Raw genomic sequence first — 18,166 nt, forward strand, 5'->3', positions numbered from 1 at the left:
AAGGCAAATGTGTTCTAAAATGACATGTTGCAGCCCAATTACTACTTTGTCATGCAGAATATATTTGCCCACTTCTAGTTACGTCACGTCTAACCTCTACCTGTCACTCACGAAATGCCTAACAATTTATTAATTAAGAAAAAAGTATTACCTACATTTTATGGCAGCTATGGCAAGAGGGGTAATAAATATGTGGTACTTTAATATTAATTAACTGAACATGTTCGTGGTGACATATGGCAAGCAAAGGGCATTCTGTCCTGTGTCAGTGTACACTACACTGCACTGCACTTAACTAGGAGTATCTACTTTTAACTGGACTTGTTTTGTGAAGTTGAAGATGTTTTGTGGCTTATCTAAAATTTTTTTTAAGTTCTAGGAATCAGGAACAAAATGACAAGTAGCATAGATACCTTAATATCACCACCACTGAATGTGTCAATGCAAATGAAGATTGTTCAAGTACAAGATAGGAGAAGTGAAAGTTGTAAAACCATGCTGTTCTAGTTGCATAATTTCATCCCTTGCTGACAATCAGGAAGTCATCATAGGTGTTACATTGTTTATTTTCATAGTTCCACAAAGTTTACAGCTCCCACCCTGTTAGACAATCATCAGCCTTAAAACATTCCATGGTGAATGAATGAAGGTGACTGGTTTACCTGTTTGGCTATAAATGGTAGCACATGTTCTTGACACTTATTAGAAAAAAATAAGCTGCAAAATATCTTCAACATTACAGAGCAAGTCTAACTGAACGTGATTAACTACTAGCTATACCATGACCTGGAAAACCTTTAAAAAGACATTTAGACTACCTACATTCGTTTTTCCAAGCAATTGACTTTATTTTTGAGAATATATGTCCAATTTAGTACTATTTCATAGAGTGTGCAGTCATTTTGTAACATATGTGGTCATTTTCTTCACACATATTAAAAAGTAAAATGTACACATATCCTTATTTAAAGCATATGGACAAACAAAATGGCATTAGTGGCAATATTAACTCTGCAAGATGTACAGCTTTGGTTGTTCACCTTGCTAAGGACAAAACTAAAAAAAACATTATGGGTTCTGCAGGCATTTCCCTGGGAAGGGAAAACTAACAAAAGCATATGGTGCACAGTGCATCAATATAATTACTAAACTAGCAGAATGCATAATAAACACAATTAAACCGAACTATACTAACAGTATAAAATATATGATAACAATAAATATGGAAATGTTCCTAGTATGTGTATGACCTAGGTCTTTAAATGCGTTTAATATGTAAATAGCACCAAACCCTTAATACCTGCATTTTCTAAAGTGTGAACTTATTTACATATCATAACAACAAAAAAGTCAACAACTTTCCCATAGATTGTAACTGTCTGTGCATAAAAAACAAATAATTACTAAATAATTTAAGTGTTGAGGGAAAGGTTTCTAAAACTAATATTTTTATGGCAACATGCAAACAATGAAATTGCTTAACTTGTAGAAAATTATTTACAGTTCATTATAAGAATTATTAAAGAAAGACATGTAAACAACAATGATTCTCTAACACATGGATTGTTGAATTTATTTTTTCGAATGTAATTAAATAACACAAACAGAATAAAGATTACCTGCAAAATAATACAACTTTTGCATCCAAAAGAGGTATTTCGGTTATGGAGATCAAGCCAGTGGACCCAGTGGCTACTGATTCTGATACTTTAACAGATAATTATTTTCACCATTAATCCTGGTGTTATGTGTTCTCATCTAGCTTTGTATCCTAGTCCTGTTCCATTTTCCCAAAAAAAAAAAAAAAAATGAAAAACTAATATCCAAAAGATAAAATAGAGCCCCATGTAGGAGTAGATATGAAGACCCAGGTACTCAGGCAGAGCGATCCCACTAACAGAGATCCTAAGTGATTAAACCACCAGCAGGTTCCCTTAAGATGCCAAACAGAGTTTAAAGAACTTCAAAGTGACTGGAAATGGTCTTATATTCCTCTCCAGATTGATGGAAAGTAAAAGTTGCTTCTCCTTGGCATTGTGTTAACACACACCTGAATATTTCGGACCAGCAAACTGCAAAAGCTTCTGCTTCAATAGAGGTTGTCACAGTTGCTGATGATGAATTAAGTTAATTTGATTAGCAGCACCTGGCTGCAACCCACCTTCACAATTCTTATGGATGTGATAAGGGTGTACTAAGGGTTTAGACAGTGCTTTTTTCATTTGACTCTGTGTTTAAGCCTTTGTTAAATAAATAATGACATAAAAGAGTAAGAGAGGGATAGAGAGTAAGCTTTTTAGGGTAGATAGTTTTGGTAACAAGGGGATATTTCTAAAAGAAAGTTTATTTAGCTGAAAATACAAAATAAAACAAACTCAAAAAATAATTGTTTGGAGTGTTGTTCAGATAGTCAATAAGGTAAGTTTAAGTCAATAAGGTAAGTGTAGTTATGAGGTAGAGAATCGCCAGCAATTTCTCAGCTAGGCTTAAAGACAAACTCCAGATGTACTCTCAATGGAGTTTCTCCATTGAGAGTCCATCTGAGTTCAGTTCCCACGGTCACCGGGCTGTACTTATCATTGATAAGTACAGCGCAGGGAGCGTGGGAACTTGCAGTCACAGCTGATTGGAGTCACGCGAGTGCTTCCAATCAGCTGTGACTGCAGATGAACTCTCAATGGAGTTTCTCCAATAAGATTTCATCTACAGTTCAGTTCCCATGGTCACCGGGCTGTACTTATCAACCTGGTGACCTTGGGAACTGAACTGCAGAGTTCATCTGCAGTTCCACTGGGATCCCTGAGCACTAGAGGTTAGTTACCTCTAGTGCCCCGGGATAGCAAACAGGAGGATTCCCAGGGCTACAGTAATAAATGCAGTCCAGGGAATACACTGTGATTCCGGGGCACTAGAGGTTAATTACCTCTAGTGAATTCATTAACCTCTAGTGCTTGGGGATCGCAGTGGAACTGCAGATGAACTCCCAATAAAGTTTCTCCATTGAGAGTTCATCTGCAGTTCAGTTCCCATGGTCACCGGACTGATAAGTACAGCGCGGTGACTGTGGGAACTTTGCAGTCACAGCTAATTGGAGGAGGCACGCAAGTGCTTCCAATCAGCTGTGACTGCAGATGAACTGCTGTTCCGTATGTGTCCTTGGATAGGGAATCTCTATCCAAGAACACATACTACAGTTTCTCTAGGGCCGCAAGAGCTGTCAGCTCCCTTCCCCTGATTGCTCTTGCTGTTCTACACAGTCCCGAAAAAAACCCCGAATCCCCCCCCCATAGACTTTAATTTTTCTAGCATCTCATCTACCTAAAGTATTGAATCCTTCATCTTAAATATTTAATAGGTCAGTTGTGACCTTTGGATTTTCCAAGCAATCCTAACACATCACCTACCTTAATAATTCTACATTCACAACAGTAGCTTCTCTTCTTCAAAATCCAGTTTAATTGTGTATTGCTTGAACATTTCTCCACAACAACATAGAATACCCTGATCTCTCAAAATCCCCTGAGGAAGCCCCTAGTGGGCGAAACGCATGGTATAAAAAGTGATCAACATGTACTCTTTATATGTTATCAAGCATCTGTTGTATTGACGCAATCTAAATTTGTGGAGAGGGCATACCTAGCCCTAAAAGTGTATTTATCCAGCAAATTTCCGTGCTAATACACGTGTATGTTATTTTCTGGTTTGTTTTATTTTGTATTTTCAACTAAATAAACTTTGTTTTAGAAATATCCCATTGTTACCAAAACTATCTGCTTTAAAAAGCCCAGTATATTCCCTTCTTACTCTTCTGTTTGAACTAATCTAGGCTTAGAAGTAAACACAAATTACCTATAGTGAATTACCCTCACTTCCTTGATAAATAATGACATAGTGTAACATGTCATGTGTTTTTCATCTTAGGTTGTATTTACCTAATTTTAAGACCTGCTATAAATGACATGATCACATGATTTTTCTTTAATATGTCCTGATATTATAAAAACCTTAGACCAGATAAGGAGGTGTACTTTTTCTCTTGTGATGGTGTGTGTGCCATTAGTTGTTTTTTTTTTTTCTAAAAGGTAGCAGCCAATTAAAATTTATCTTTGGATACATGTAATCCTCACTGCTAGACTAATAGTAAAAAAACATTTGGGCGACCCCCAGTACGCTTGCTTAATGAAATTCATTACTATACATGTGTATTAAAATGTGTTTTACATTTGACATATGAACAAAAAAGCTCACAGAAATCCCATTATGCCAGCATGTTTAACATTAAAAAAATCTATTTTTATTATAAAATAGTTAAACTATTGTGCAAGTACAAGTTGTTTATCCTATTAGCACTGACACCAATGTCAAGGAACATTTTAATTAGTGATTTGGCATCACTGAAATGCCTGACAGTGACAAGAAAATAATTAATTACCTAACTGCTATATTTTAGCAAATAAATTGTACCGTTGGCAATTCTAGTTAGAGAGATGAATTACGGAAACCTGGCCCCCAGCAACAGTAGTTGTAATTAGCCACAGAAAATGATTGTTAACTGAAAGGATAGTGTTAATTATAGTTTGTTTAGTGGTGCCATACTGAAAATTTGTTCAGCACTCAAGTTTAAGGATGAAATGCTAAATTGAAGGCTTCAACCTCATGTCCACTAACTATGCTGACATATATTGTTCATTCATATTTCAAAAGAGTTCTTCGTTTAAAGGAAAGACTAGCTGAGCAGAATTTATTCACAGTTTTGGAAGTTTGTAATGGCGATTTATGTCCCTTTTTTATTTGATGTGACCTATATGTCTCTTTTATCTGATATGCCCTGGGAGCAAAGCCAAACTGCGTTTACCATGAAAATTGCTTCTGAAAACATTGAGGAATAATTGTAGATGCAGTTGACCTGCATTTGACCTGATTCAGATGCTTTTGTATTCACATAGATTTCTGTCCGACCCTTTGTCTACAAATCATCACTTGGCGGTTGCTTAAAGATATATACAGAAGATGCAATAATCAATCACATAGAATAACAATTGTTACATTGTAGATATTTAAAGGTTTTTTATTCATTTTTATTTTAACAACTACAACAGTGCTGTTACTGCTGTTGGGGTTTATGCATTTCATGATTAAGCAGGGCTATGGTGAAAAAAATTGTCTTTATGCCTAGAACTGTCTGGTTTTATCTAACCGCTAATGGAAGGAGCTGGAAAATAGAATAGGCAGAGTTAGAGTGCTCATTGGCAATTTTGTTGTCTCCACCATTGGAAAGGTCCTGTAGGGAGGGCAAGCTGCAGCTAAAGATCCTTTCTGCTAAGCTGATGACGTTCTTCATTCTCATCTTCTATATTGTGCATGAGCCATAGCAGACAATCATAAATGATGTGACAACTGACTCCATAATAACAGTGTAAAACTGTACAATTGGTGTAGGTGAAAGGCTGACTTTCCTTTTTGGTTATAGAGACACTGGTTCACATTTTAAATCCTGTTGGCTTTTAGCTCCATGGAGTCTTGAGGATTCCACCGTGGTAGTTTGTTCTAAAAAGTGTCTTTCTCATATTAGGAAGTTGGGATGTAACCTAGAATAACTTAACGCATAGACAATAAATGACAATAAAAAATACAATATATTGCAGCTTGTGTGATGTTTTAGCTAAATACGCTTTTTATCTTTAGACTAAAACTTTTTTAGCAAGAAGAAATACCTGTGGATTTTGCCAGAAATGCAAAGCCACTACCTGTGAGCTGGCCTTGAATTATAATACAATGTCATCTTTCTTCTGTAAACGACTTATCTTTTCAACCCCATGTAATAGGATTTAATAAAGACCAACATATTTTAAGTGTTACAACTATAGGTGGAAAAATCAGTAGACACAATGGGGCACCTCTTTTGGTTGAAGAAATTTAGGGTATGATGGTTTTTGGACAATGTTTTCATTGCATTTGCAGTACATCTTAGATATGCTTGCACGGAACCAGTGTGGAAATGCGGTAATTAATCCATACTGACAATACTCATTCTTTTCAGTTAAAATGCACCTGAACAAAACATTCAGTATTTACATGAGCTTAGCAGAACTGAAATACAGTATAGTGCACTACACCTGTGTTCTAATAATTTTGTCAAGAGTAAATGCTGCCAAATACAAATGTCATGCAAACACAACCCAACACAGTCCAATCCCCAGTGTTCTCTTTAATCTCCTTAAACCTCTTTAATTTTGATTAGACCTAAAATACACAGGCAAATATCAATGATAATATGAAAATTATCCTTAGATTTAAGGAATAACATCCCTTGCCAACTCTTTAGCAGTCCATTGTCAGCATTGACAGCAATCCAGTTGGTTGGGATCTTTGATCAGATATTCTGTTTGTCTCTGCTGGTGAACAAAAATAACCAATGATTTATTGATATAAAGAGGTTGGCAATCCAATCTACTGTAAATAGTAGATGTGCAAAAAAAAAAAACAAGGCGTGTCCAAGGGTCTAATAATTTTCGTTCCATCAGTATTACAGTGTACAGTTTAAAGGAAACTTTCCCTGGCAATGCCCCTTGTCTGGCAGTTGTAAATCTAGGCTCAAAACAGAGCTCTTCAGGGTTCATTTCATACTTTGGGGTGATTGGGTGTTCGATTTCTCCTCCATACTATTCACTAGCCATCTTAAAAATGTATTTCCTGTAGTCAATGCCCCTTGTCTGGCAGTTGTAAATCTAGGCTCAAAACAGAGCTCTTCAGGGTTCATTTCATACTTTGGGGTGATTGGGTGTTCGATTTCTCCTCCATACTATTCACTAGCCATCTTAAAAATGTATTTCCTGTAGTTCATGGCTCCTGGAACAAGCAGAAAAACCAGGGACCCCGCAGGGGTGAGGTGGCTGATACAGGGATAGTATTCTACTTTCACTGCTTGTAATATTAATTCCATTGGGACCCCTCTATCATAAAGCCTTAACGTGACTGTAAATTAATATTATAATAATTATTTATTTATGTGCCAAGACTTCCAGTAACATACATAATCTTTTTTAATCAGCTGATGATATACTGATGATACCCTTTACGATGAAGGTACTCATGTACTGGTGACAAAAATTAGAATGATAGGTCCATTTTAAGTATTTTTGTACAATGTGTTATTTGATCAAAACATTTAACAGCTATATTGATGTTTGCAATATATACACAACAGAGAAGAACTGCCACAAGCAAAGGACTTTTCATATAATTGTTCTTTGAAACAGAAATGGAACAAGCAGTAGATAATAAATCTGACAAGGAACTATCGGACACAGTATCGGATAATCTGCACCTCCTTCCCTTCAGGTTCTCAGGCTGACAAAGGATTTTGTTTTATGAAAGCTTGCTATGATTTACACTATAGTCTGCCATTAAACATACTGTCAACCAATACTGTTGGTATTTGTACACAAATACGGTTCTTGTCACATGCCATATAGAATGTAATAAACTCACAATTATTTTGCATATAACAACAATTAAAAAAATGTATAGCCCTGCAAAACAGAAGAACTGCGTTACCTAGTTATAAATATTGTTATCTAGTTATAAATAGTATTGCTTTACATATAGTATTGTCATAACTATGTATGCATGTCACTGGATGACCTCCATACTCTTTAAATAGTTTCTTCTGTTAATTTCCTCTTTTTTTCCTTAGGAATATATTACTATATTTTCTTTTCTCTTGCCAATTTTGTTCCTTTAAAGTTTGTAATTAATGTTGTTTGAAGTACATTTGAGGATGAGTGTTTGTTAAGTATAGCATGATATGCAAAGAAGTGGAAATAAAAAGTGGAATGTGATGTATAACAAACAAATTAATAAGCTCTCATTAAGCACAACTAAACTCGACCCCCTCCCCCCCCCCACAAAAAAAGCATGATTACTTAAACCATTCCATGCAGTCCTGCATTATATACATTTTTCTAAAGTCCAATTACCTCTTTTCTCTCCTATGCTGCCATCTCAGATATTGTCACCTTGTTCCAGTCTGCAGTGTCCCACAACAGGGGCAATATCAGCCAAATTTGCAACCCCACTGAAACCTTGCAAGGATGAGAGATTTCTAAAGCTTCAAAACCTAAACTGAGCTTGGCATCACATGGCTCTAAATAGTGCTTCTTCTAGGGATAATGACTAGTAATCAGAATCCCACTATTTGAAGCATCCATGGTGCAGGGAGAGACGAGGGCACAACAAAAGTATCCTCCCACAGTAAAGTTCAAAAGAAGATTTGGACCCAATGGGCATGATTTATTTAAGTTCTCCAAGGCTGAAGAAATACACTTTCATCAGTGAAACTGGGTTATCCAGTAATCCTGTAATGGATTTCTTAAAAGTAATTTGCTATTTGTTAGCAAACCTTTTCAATCCTGGACCAGATCTATTCCAAGTTTGCTGGATCGCCCAGGTTAACTGAGGAAAGTGTATTTTCTCTAGCCGTGGAGAGCTTTAATAAATCAGGCTCAATGTGTTACCTGACTATCATTTCATGCAATTATTTTTTTAGGTGAAAATCAGCTTTTTCCTAGTTAAGAACATACATATCAAGCTTTTATCCAACCTTGTCTTTATCTCACATTTTGTAACTAATTTGTAAAGGTTGTTAGTTTTCCACAGAAATCTAAGGACTGCCATTGTTATTTTAACTTTCTAGTTCCAGTGCTTTGTAACCCATCAAACCAAACAGATCATATAAGAGTCAAAAGTCCTTTTTTGCATAATGATCCTGGGTCAGAAAGGTAATGTTGCTGGAAGATGGGTGCTATGTTCTTGTAAATTTAGTTAGTCCTAGTTCGATAATTGTTAACAAAAAAAGTGGTCAACGATGCCGAGGAACGAGGAATCTCGCTGGAAATCCATTGTGTGTATGGTTGTTCAGTGATCATAGATTGTTCTGTGATACACTTGGTCCTGTACATGTCACTTTCTGTATCGTTCGAACGATCATTAACAAACGATCGTATCTAGTGTGTACATTGGTGCATTACATTTGAACGATGGAATTGTTACAGCATGTACAGAATTGTGCAAAATAAGATTGTTCAAAATAATCGGGAATAATCATTGATGATTCATTTTCAAATGATAATTATTGCACGTGTGTACCTAGCCTAAGGCTGTGGAGCAGACGCCTGCTAGCCACTGTGTGTGAATTAATTCTTACAGCTAGAGGCCCAGCATAACAGATAACATACTTACCTGTTTGCAATATTCTTTTTAAAAAAAGAATATGCATGTGCATCTCAACATGTGATTCCCTGGGGCTTCTGGGACTGAATAAACAAACTTCAGGAAACCTGGAAGACAGGAAAAGATGGCATTTTTACATTTAGTTAAGATTTAAATAACACAGATAACTGACAACATTACTACAATACACTTACTGTAAGTTTCAAACCAAAAACACAGTTTGAATTAGAGGTGATAATCACCGGTATGTGTTTGCTACTCATAAACAAGCAAACCTTTGCAACAACCAAAGTGGGTGTAATCTGACCACAGTTGATATTAACATGTGGCTCCAAGCAATCATCACATTGGTTGGTGGTTGTCAAGCTAGCCAATGCTGCCTATCATGTACATTAATAACTGGTCAGGAATTTGGTTGGTAATATAAATAGTTGTCAAAATTGGGGGTGGTTGTGAGGGGCAGTACTACACAACTGACAGCTTTTCCAGCAAGGGTTCATAGCCAATAGGTTCTCAAATGTTAAAGGACATTTGCCAAACCCATGGTAAACCAAACCTGGACAAGTTGGTTTCAACAGATCCTAAAGCTATGCCTCTAACTATATGAAGCTCAAATAGTTGATAGTTATTTATAAAGAAAATGTGAAACTAGGAGCTCTGCACAGAGGATTTTTTGTCAATATATCTGGGGAAAATGACTGTTGGCAGCCAAATTCAGAGAGAGCTTCTATACCACTAATAGGTAAACAAGTATTTGCTCAAATGTGTTATTCACCTTATCAAGGTATGTAAAAAATAGTCTGCACAAGATTTGTTCTTAAAACTTTACTATGAACAAAAACTCATTACTGTTCAAGGTTACATTTTGAAAGGCTGTCCCTCCCTCATTAAAAAATCAACAAATTCATCTTAACTGACATACAGGAGGACAAACAATGTGTAAACAAAATTAAACAATCAATGAACATCCTATCAAAATTCCCACTGCCCTTGGCTTTTCCCATGGGACTGTGCATCCAGGCATAATCAATGGATATGCCTGTTTTAAATACATAGTGCCATATATAATGTAAAACTAAGGCTGCATGCCACGCAAGCAGCCATATATAATGTAAAACTAAGGCTGCATGCCACGCAAGCAGCTAACGTGTATTCATTTGTTTGCCTAGAATACAGGATTACTAACTGTGAAAGAATTGGCAATTCTGTCCATCCAGTCTTATGATCATGACATTTTCAGACAGCAGATTAAGGCATTTTGCTTCTGTTTTAGGACTACCCTTTTAGACTACATTGTAGTAACAATAGAACCTGATCTAAGACCTGCCCTAGCCTGTATTTAGACACCATTCTGCACCATTCCCCTGCAGGGACACGTACAACAATAATATGGGTTCTGATCTCTTCATACTGTACCCAAAACTACAGTTATACTATTAGGTATTATTCAGGAACATCTACTTATACTTATGCTACCTTTTATTTGCACCCACACTGCTTAGGACAACAGAAGATAATTAATGCAGTCCTATTTCCTACTTGTGCTTGGTTATTGGCAGCTTGGTATCCAGCTGCCAATGGGGAGGCAATAAAAGTCCTTAACCCTCTATAAATTCCATGTCATTGTCTGCAGAATATTTTTGGGACCTGGCAAATAAACAAGTGTTGGGATGCAAAAAAGTGGGGCTGGGCTTTGCTCTACTTCTAAAATCATTATACAAGCAGAAGTAATAATAAAACTTTGCATGTATAAGCCCCAAACCACTAGCATGGTTACTCCTAAAGTGTAGCTCCTATTTCACTATATGAAAGAGTCAAGATGGAGATATAAATAGAAAAGAATAAGAGGAAAGAGGGCTTTCATAGAGGTCTGAAGCCCAGAATTCATCCATCCATTAAATGTCCTTCTTTTGTACCTTTTGAAAAACTGGTTGGACATCTTACCTATTTTCTTTGTATTTTCATATATATGTTCCCAAAATTGTAGGAAACAAGCAGACATTTTTAACTTGTTAAAGTAAATAAAAAGAATATTATTTACATATATGTATATATATATATATATACATATATACATATATATATAATATTTTTCTTTCCTAACAGACCACCCAACTGATCAGTTAATTGGCATTTTTTCTTTCTATATATTTTTACCTGTGCAAATATGTGCGAGTAATATAGCTCGACTTTATTTCCATTTTCTTTCCTCTCTATTTCTGACTTAGTTCAAGTACTTTTATAGAATCCTTATCACCTTCCAGCAGATGAACACAAGCCAATTAACCACTTTCGCTAAACTGTCTTCTCCTAAATGTCTGAAAAATATGATTTATTCTAGGTACTTTATGATAGTGTCAAATGTTAATCACCTTAACACACTGTGAAATTATTCTGACTTATTAAGATCCCAATTTATTCTAATCTAAATATGTGGAAATTACTTTTGATGGGAATGAGAGAAATTCTTTATCATGAGAATGATCACTTCTGAACAATTTAAAGTTGTTAATTATTTCTCTAATTGGTATAGGTAGGTCAGTGTCGATAGTGGCTACCTATAAAAAGAAAAAAAATGGATTATTTTCATTGCAGCAAAATTATTACGTTAAGGACATACAGTCATAGACAACTATATTAGCAGTATATAAAACAATTAGAAATTCAAAACAAGAATATTGAGAATTTGGAATATTTGTCTCCTAAAGTAAATAACATGGAAAGAGTTATTTATCGGGACTACTCTAGACAACAAATTAAACCGTAATTATAAATATCACCAACGTAAAACACAACAATCCTAAAGATCGACGGATATTGCAACACAGGGGCTTTGCACCTAGCATTGCATTGCCATGCCTAATATTTTTGCCAAAATATAGAAACGCCAAAAGCCATATGTCAAAAATTAAACCTGTAAAAGAGTAAAGTGTTATACAGTAACTGCGTTTTCAAAAGTAAGAAAACGTACGTTTTTTTTTCATATTAACTGAACACTGTTTAACATGAGGTCATTAGGACTATGCAAGCTTTTGCTTGCTTCACTTTTTTCATCATTAAGGATAATCAAAAGCTATCAATGTATAGAGGACAATCTAAATATAAATGTAGCGGTTAGTGTTCTTGTAAAGTTAGATTAGTAGCATGCAAGGAAAAGGAGAAAAGTGGAAGGCCAACTTGACTGGGCAGACAGGGAATAGACAGGATAAGGTTAAGAAGTTAGTTTTGGAAGTGATCGAGGTGGGGCTTGGGGAGAGGTGAGGGAGTGGTTAAGTAGTTTAAAAGGTCTGGAAAAGGAAGTGGAAAGGTCATTAGAGCAAACAGGGTGCAAGAAATTTTTTTATCATAGTCACCACCCCTTGGATCCAAGTAAACTTTTTCCAAAGCAAAAAAACGAATCTCATCTAAATTGAACCTATGGTCAGTCCCCATGTGATAACTGAGCGGGGTAATGATCTTACCACTTTTAATATTGTACAAATGCTCCTAGATCAGTTTCCGGAAACACCTTTTAGTTAGTTCTGGAAACACCCACAAATGCATACTGCATTCTGGCTGTGTTGTTTTGTGTCCTTTGATTGCCTAAGTCTTCCTAACTCTAGAGCTGCCCTAACTCTCTGGAATGGTCTTCCTCGTCCTATTCGGCTTGCTCCTACTTTCTGCTCATTTAAAAGAGCGCTCAAAACCCATTTTTTCAAACTTGCCTACCCATCTCCTTCTGTCTTTTAAACCATCACTACTTCCCACCACTACATATCCCCCTCTTCAGGGCAGAGTCCTCTCCTCCTATATCACTGTCTGTATTATTCTGTCATTTGCAATCTCTATGCAGGCAGATGAAGATGGTGAATTCATTCATCAGTGATGTTTGTAGAGAATGCTGATGATGGCATTCCCTGGATAAATTCCCATTGCACTTATAATTTGGCACTCCGGTTTCCTCCCACATCCCAAAAACATGCAGTTAGGTTCATTGGCTTCCCCCTAAATTGACCTAGACTATATTAATGACATATGACTATGGTAGGGACATTAGATTGTGAACTCCTTTGAGGGACAGTTAGTGACATGACTATGGACTTTGTACAACTCTGTGTAATATGATGGCGCTTTATAACTACTGTGTAATATTTAATAATAATAACTCAATACTAGCTTTGTAAGAGAGGGTCTGGTGTTAGGGGAAAGCAGAAGAAACAAGGAACAAATAGTGATTGAACAATGTAAAGATGGCACCAGATTTGTAACATTTACATAGTATGCTATAAGAAGTCGCTAAAAGTAAAAATAAAAGTCTAATAAACTAACCGATAAGCAATAAATTGATTAATTTGGGAGTGGGGGTGTTCTGTGTTTTTTGAGCAGAGGTTTTGAGAGTTTAATTCTGCTTTAAAGATAAATTAATATTACCTTTTCATGTTAGCAAATACAGTACATACTGCAGTTTTATTCAAAGCTATTAGATACTGAAAAAAACATAATTACCATTGCAATTTGCCAAATTAAAAATAAAAATTTCTAAGTTTTAATAACTCTCGGTTAGTTTAAATAAAATACCTAATAAAGTGACTTTCAACATTCAGTGCTTTTCAGTGGGCCTGATTTATTAAAGCTCTTCAAGACTGCAGAACATAGACTACCATGGGAGAACCCATAGGTGATCTTACAAACATGGAATGGATTTCTTAAAAAATATTTTCTTTTGGTTGTCAAATGTTTTAATATTGAACTAGATCTATTTGAGGTTTGCTAGATCACTGTGAGTAGTTTGCAAAGACCTATGTTATGTTTGCCAACCATCCAGCTAACATTCAATAGAGTTTTTAACAGGTATTTGCTGAAAAGTTTGGAAGTCTCTGGAATTGATTAGAGCAGCAGAGTGCTCTGAGAAACTGCATGATGCATTTCAAAAACCATAACCAAGGACCAGTAAGAATTTTATTTAATTTCAAAGATTACCAGGGCTTTGAGGAGGTTGAGGACTGGTTTACAGAGATAAAAAATCATCTGTCTGCACTTACCATTGAGCTGTGTTGCCCATTCACACTAACATAGTTTACATATGTATTTTCATAATCATTCTTTAAAGAGGACCTGAACTGTGCAATTGTACCTAACGACAGACAGAGAGCAAAGCTCAAAATATATATATAGTGTCTGATCAATACTCCTTTTTTATCCAGATCCCTTTGGATGGCAGTTCTGGAGCACATCTTCATCTGATGGCACATCACTACATGCTGCTTGCTGCCCCTTACATACAGTGAAATACACAGGTATCCCAAAGCCACCAATTCCCATTTTTCTTTAATGACAGAATGTGATGCAGATGGTATGGAAGTTGCACAGATAATTATTTATGAATTCTAACCTTTCTGCTTCTTCTATTTACCCTGTTAGATGGCCTGTGAAATCTAGGCATGTTACTCGATAAAAGTATTTGTGGTGTTCTTGAAATAGTATTCAATGAAAAATTGAGCTTAATCATAAAACCTTAGTATGAGCAAATTAGGGAAGTCAATGCATTTTCTTTTCCTAAAATGGTTTACCACTACATTAGGCAGCAGATTTCCAATTACTGGTAGTATGAACAAGGCCTTTGAAATGATTTGTGCTTTTGCAGTAATAGCCTCTAAGACATGTTCTAAAAATTGATGTCATAGCAAAATAGATGACCACATTTACATTTCATAGTTCCCTTTGATATTTAAATATGTTTTCAATAATTAGGGCTACATGTGAACACATATTCATATAGATATAGGTGACCCTCTAGGGTAGTGACATTATTGACCAGTCACATCTTGATGGGTCCGCGGAATTTCAGCGAACAGATTTCTCAGACCCATCGGAAGTTCCACCAAATCATTACAGGAGGATTCCCAGGGCTGCATGAATGAATGGGAATTAACTGGGAATCCTCCTGTGTGCCATCCCCAGGCACTAGAGGTTAATTAATCGAATTTATTGATCAGCACAGCCTGAGGGACTTTTTTTTTTTTTAAGGAAAATTCAATCTCGATAGTCGAATTTACACTTGCCATTGTTGCTTACAATTTCGGTAAGCGAGAAAGGCCGAATTAGCCGCGAGATCGAGTTTAAAAATCTTGCTTGCTCATTCCTACTAGTGACATCAATAATTTTGTTAAAACTAATTTTCAAAGTATAAAGCAAGGTTAAAAAAGTTGTACTGTTTTTTTTAAATTCAAGGGGTCCTATACTCTTGACCATACCATAACCCATGCTTAGGTGGCACCTCATAGTTAGGTGGCAGAGCTTTATCCTTGTAACCTGTCCCCCAAATGGTTGAAGATGTTTGCATTAAGTAATAGAACAATAAGCAATGATAAAATCTTTTTTTATCCAGTGATGTATATCCACAACCCAGCAAGTGAATGTAGCCACCCCAAAAATGTAAATCTCCTGCAGGATTCTTTTAAATGCATCCCAGGTAGAATAGAAAGTACTCAATGTGTCAATAAGAATATACTGTAAGTTTTGTTTCTTGGCTGCAAAAACACTTCTGAATTTGCAGAGGTAAAGTTCCACATTAAAATTTGTGACCAGGCAAGACATTATTGATGTAAGAGATAGGCAATCTCCCTTCTGCACAAGGCATTCTCACTCACCCAATCTCTTTTCCAGAATTTGCTGCTTGCCAGGATACCCAGCAATCCCAGCTTCCCCTGTGGGTGCCAGAACTGAATGAAATCCTTCCCGCCTGCATGGGAGTTACGTCATCCTGGCCTGACCAATCAAGATGGCCGAAGATCGCAACTAGGAAGAAAAGAAAGAAGAAGATGGCGGTGTCCTGAGACAGAATAAGACAGGTCAGTATAGGGGAGTTTTGTTCCCTTTTAACCACACAAATTAAGGTTTCTTTTCAACCTTTTTCAACCTTTTCATACACATTAAGTTTGTGTTATCTTGCATTTTTGCAAATTAGGAAAACCATTGATATTTTATATGGATTTTTTAGTAGAGGTAATTTATTATGCATGTTAAACTGCAGTAATCGTGAATGACCATGTTTCTGGACAAAATGTAAAACAAAAGGTATATCACATAATGTTCCATTATTCATACATTATCAACTTTCATTTTGTATGAGCATCAGTAGCATTAATATTCTCCCTGTTAAACATTTTGAGACTACTGATAAATAATAAAAAACTAATTTAGCCATAAAGCCTTTGTAAAATAATAATAAATCTAGTAAAGCCCAAGTAATCACCCGGTATCTAGATAAGTACTTAGTCTGTTCAAGAATACTTTAAATGCCATTCAGGGATTACAGCAGACAGGTGTACTAGTCTAATGTTAGATTAGTTAACAAATAATGTGATAAAAAATTGCCTGTTTAATGAATATTTGTATAAGCTATGCAGGACCACTAATAGAAGATAACACCCATGTCAGGATAATATTATCAAAAAAAAAACTTATTAAATATATCACAGGACAGGAAGTGTGTTACTAAAAGGATCATCAAGTAAAAAAAATTATATATAAAGTTTTAATTGGATTTAAATACATTTTGAACAGGTAAATCAGATTTAGGCCTTGAAATGTATACAGGGAATATATACTGCCTGGTTGGGGTATCAGTCTTTCATTCAGACATTGCTGTAGGCCACCTTTTAACCATTTTCCCCTTTCATTAGTAGTCTGATATTCTTGAAGCCCTTTAAATACCTCTATGTTATGCAAGAGATGTTTTCCCCCAAAATACCAATCTTATGACATACAGAAAATAACATAGGCGCAGGGGTTACATGACTGGGTGCTAAAGGTAGGGATGAAGAATATTAGAGGGGTGGAGTTTTTTCAGAAAGGCTTAAGAGGGCCTCGCCAGGAAGGGGAGAGCAGTGGTAGATGGCCTAGCTGTAGTGAGCTTCCTGCCCGGGGGGAGATTAGTAGATTTGAGGCAGTTGAGGTCTGGGGAAGGCAGGGTCTGGTTGATGATAGAATGTGGTTAAGGACTCATCAGTGGGATGATGTCAATGGTGAATGTAGGACTTTTTGTCACAACTGGTGGACAATGAGCAGTCGGTGGATGGTTGATATTGGAACCCCAGGCAAGGGAACGTGCCTGAATGGCACTGGGTCACTGATGGTAATAAGTCAGAGCTGATGACAAGCCACAGGGGACAACAGAGATCAAAATGGTAATCCAACACAAGCAACACACCCAACCACACTGTAACACAGAGGCTATAACAAGCAAGGGTGCTAATGACAGGGTCTCATTAAATGGGCAGATTGCCCAATCAAATTGCGCCACCTGGTGCTATTGGATAGGAGCAAAACATACTGAATAATTATTCGATTTGGTCGCAGGGAATTTAAACTATACTTGCCCCGCCCCCGCAGGACCCATGGGCCGTGGGGTGCTGTGCATGCCACAGGGATGCTTGGGGTAGTAGAACAGTAGTTCTGGCGGTACTGATCCCTCCGCCAGTGAAAGGAGAGGCTGCGAGCAGAGAGGCAGCAGCATTGGCCACGCTGTCTGCTGCAGCGGTCTCCTCTACTCTGCCCGCGATCCCTGGGGTCATCGGGAGCGAGGATGACGCTGGATCGCTGGTGGGGTGAGTACCTTACAGTTAGTATATATATATGTATTGGAAGAAACGGTGACATAGGAGCTACTGGCGTCGTGTCAAATCCCTAATAATATTGACTGGAAGAAAAACTTGTTACTGATTGTCTTTGATGTATCAAATGCTCTGAAATCATTTTAATTATTTACTACCAAAAAAAAACAGCTTCTTTTAATATTTTTCTTTTTGTATTCTCCTAATAATAATAATAGTAATTTTTACAGACACCAACCAGATTCAAATCAGTCTTAAGCTACGTACACACTTCCAATTATTATCGTTGGAAAACGAACGACGAACGATCCTGCACGATATCTACGAACGTTCGTATAGCA

This window comes from Pyxicephalus adspersus, chromosome 3 (genome assembly GCF_032062135.1).
Source record: "Pyxicephalus adspersus chromosome 3, UCB_Pads_2.0, whole genome shotgun sequence".
Lineage (NCBI taxonomy): Eukaryota > Metazoa > Chordata > Amphibia > Anura > Pyxicephalidae > Pyxicephalus > Pyxicephalus adspersus.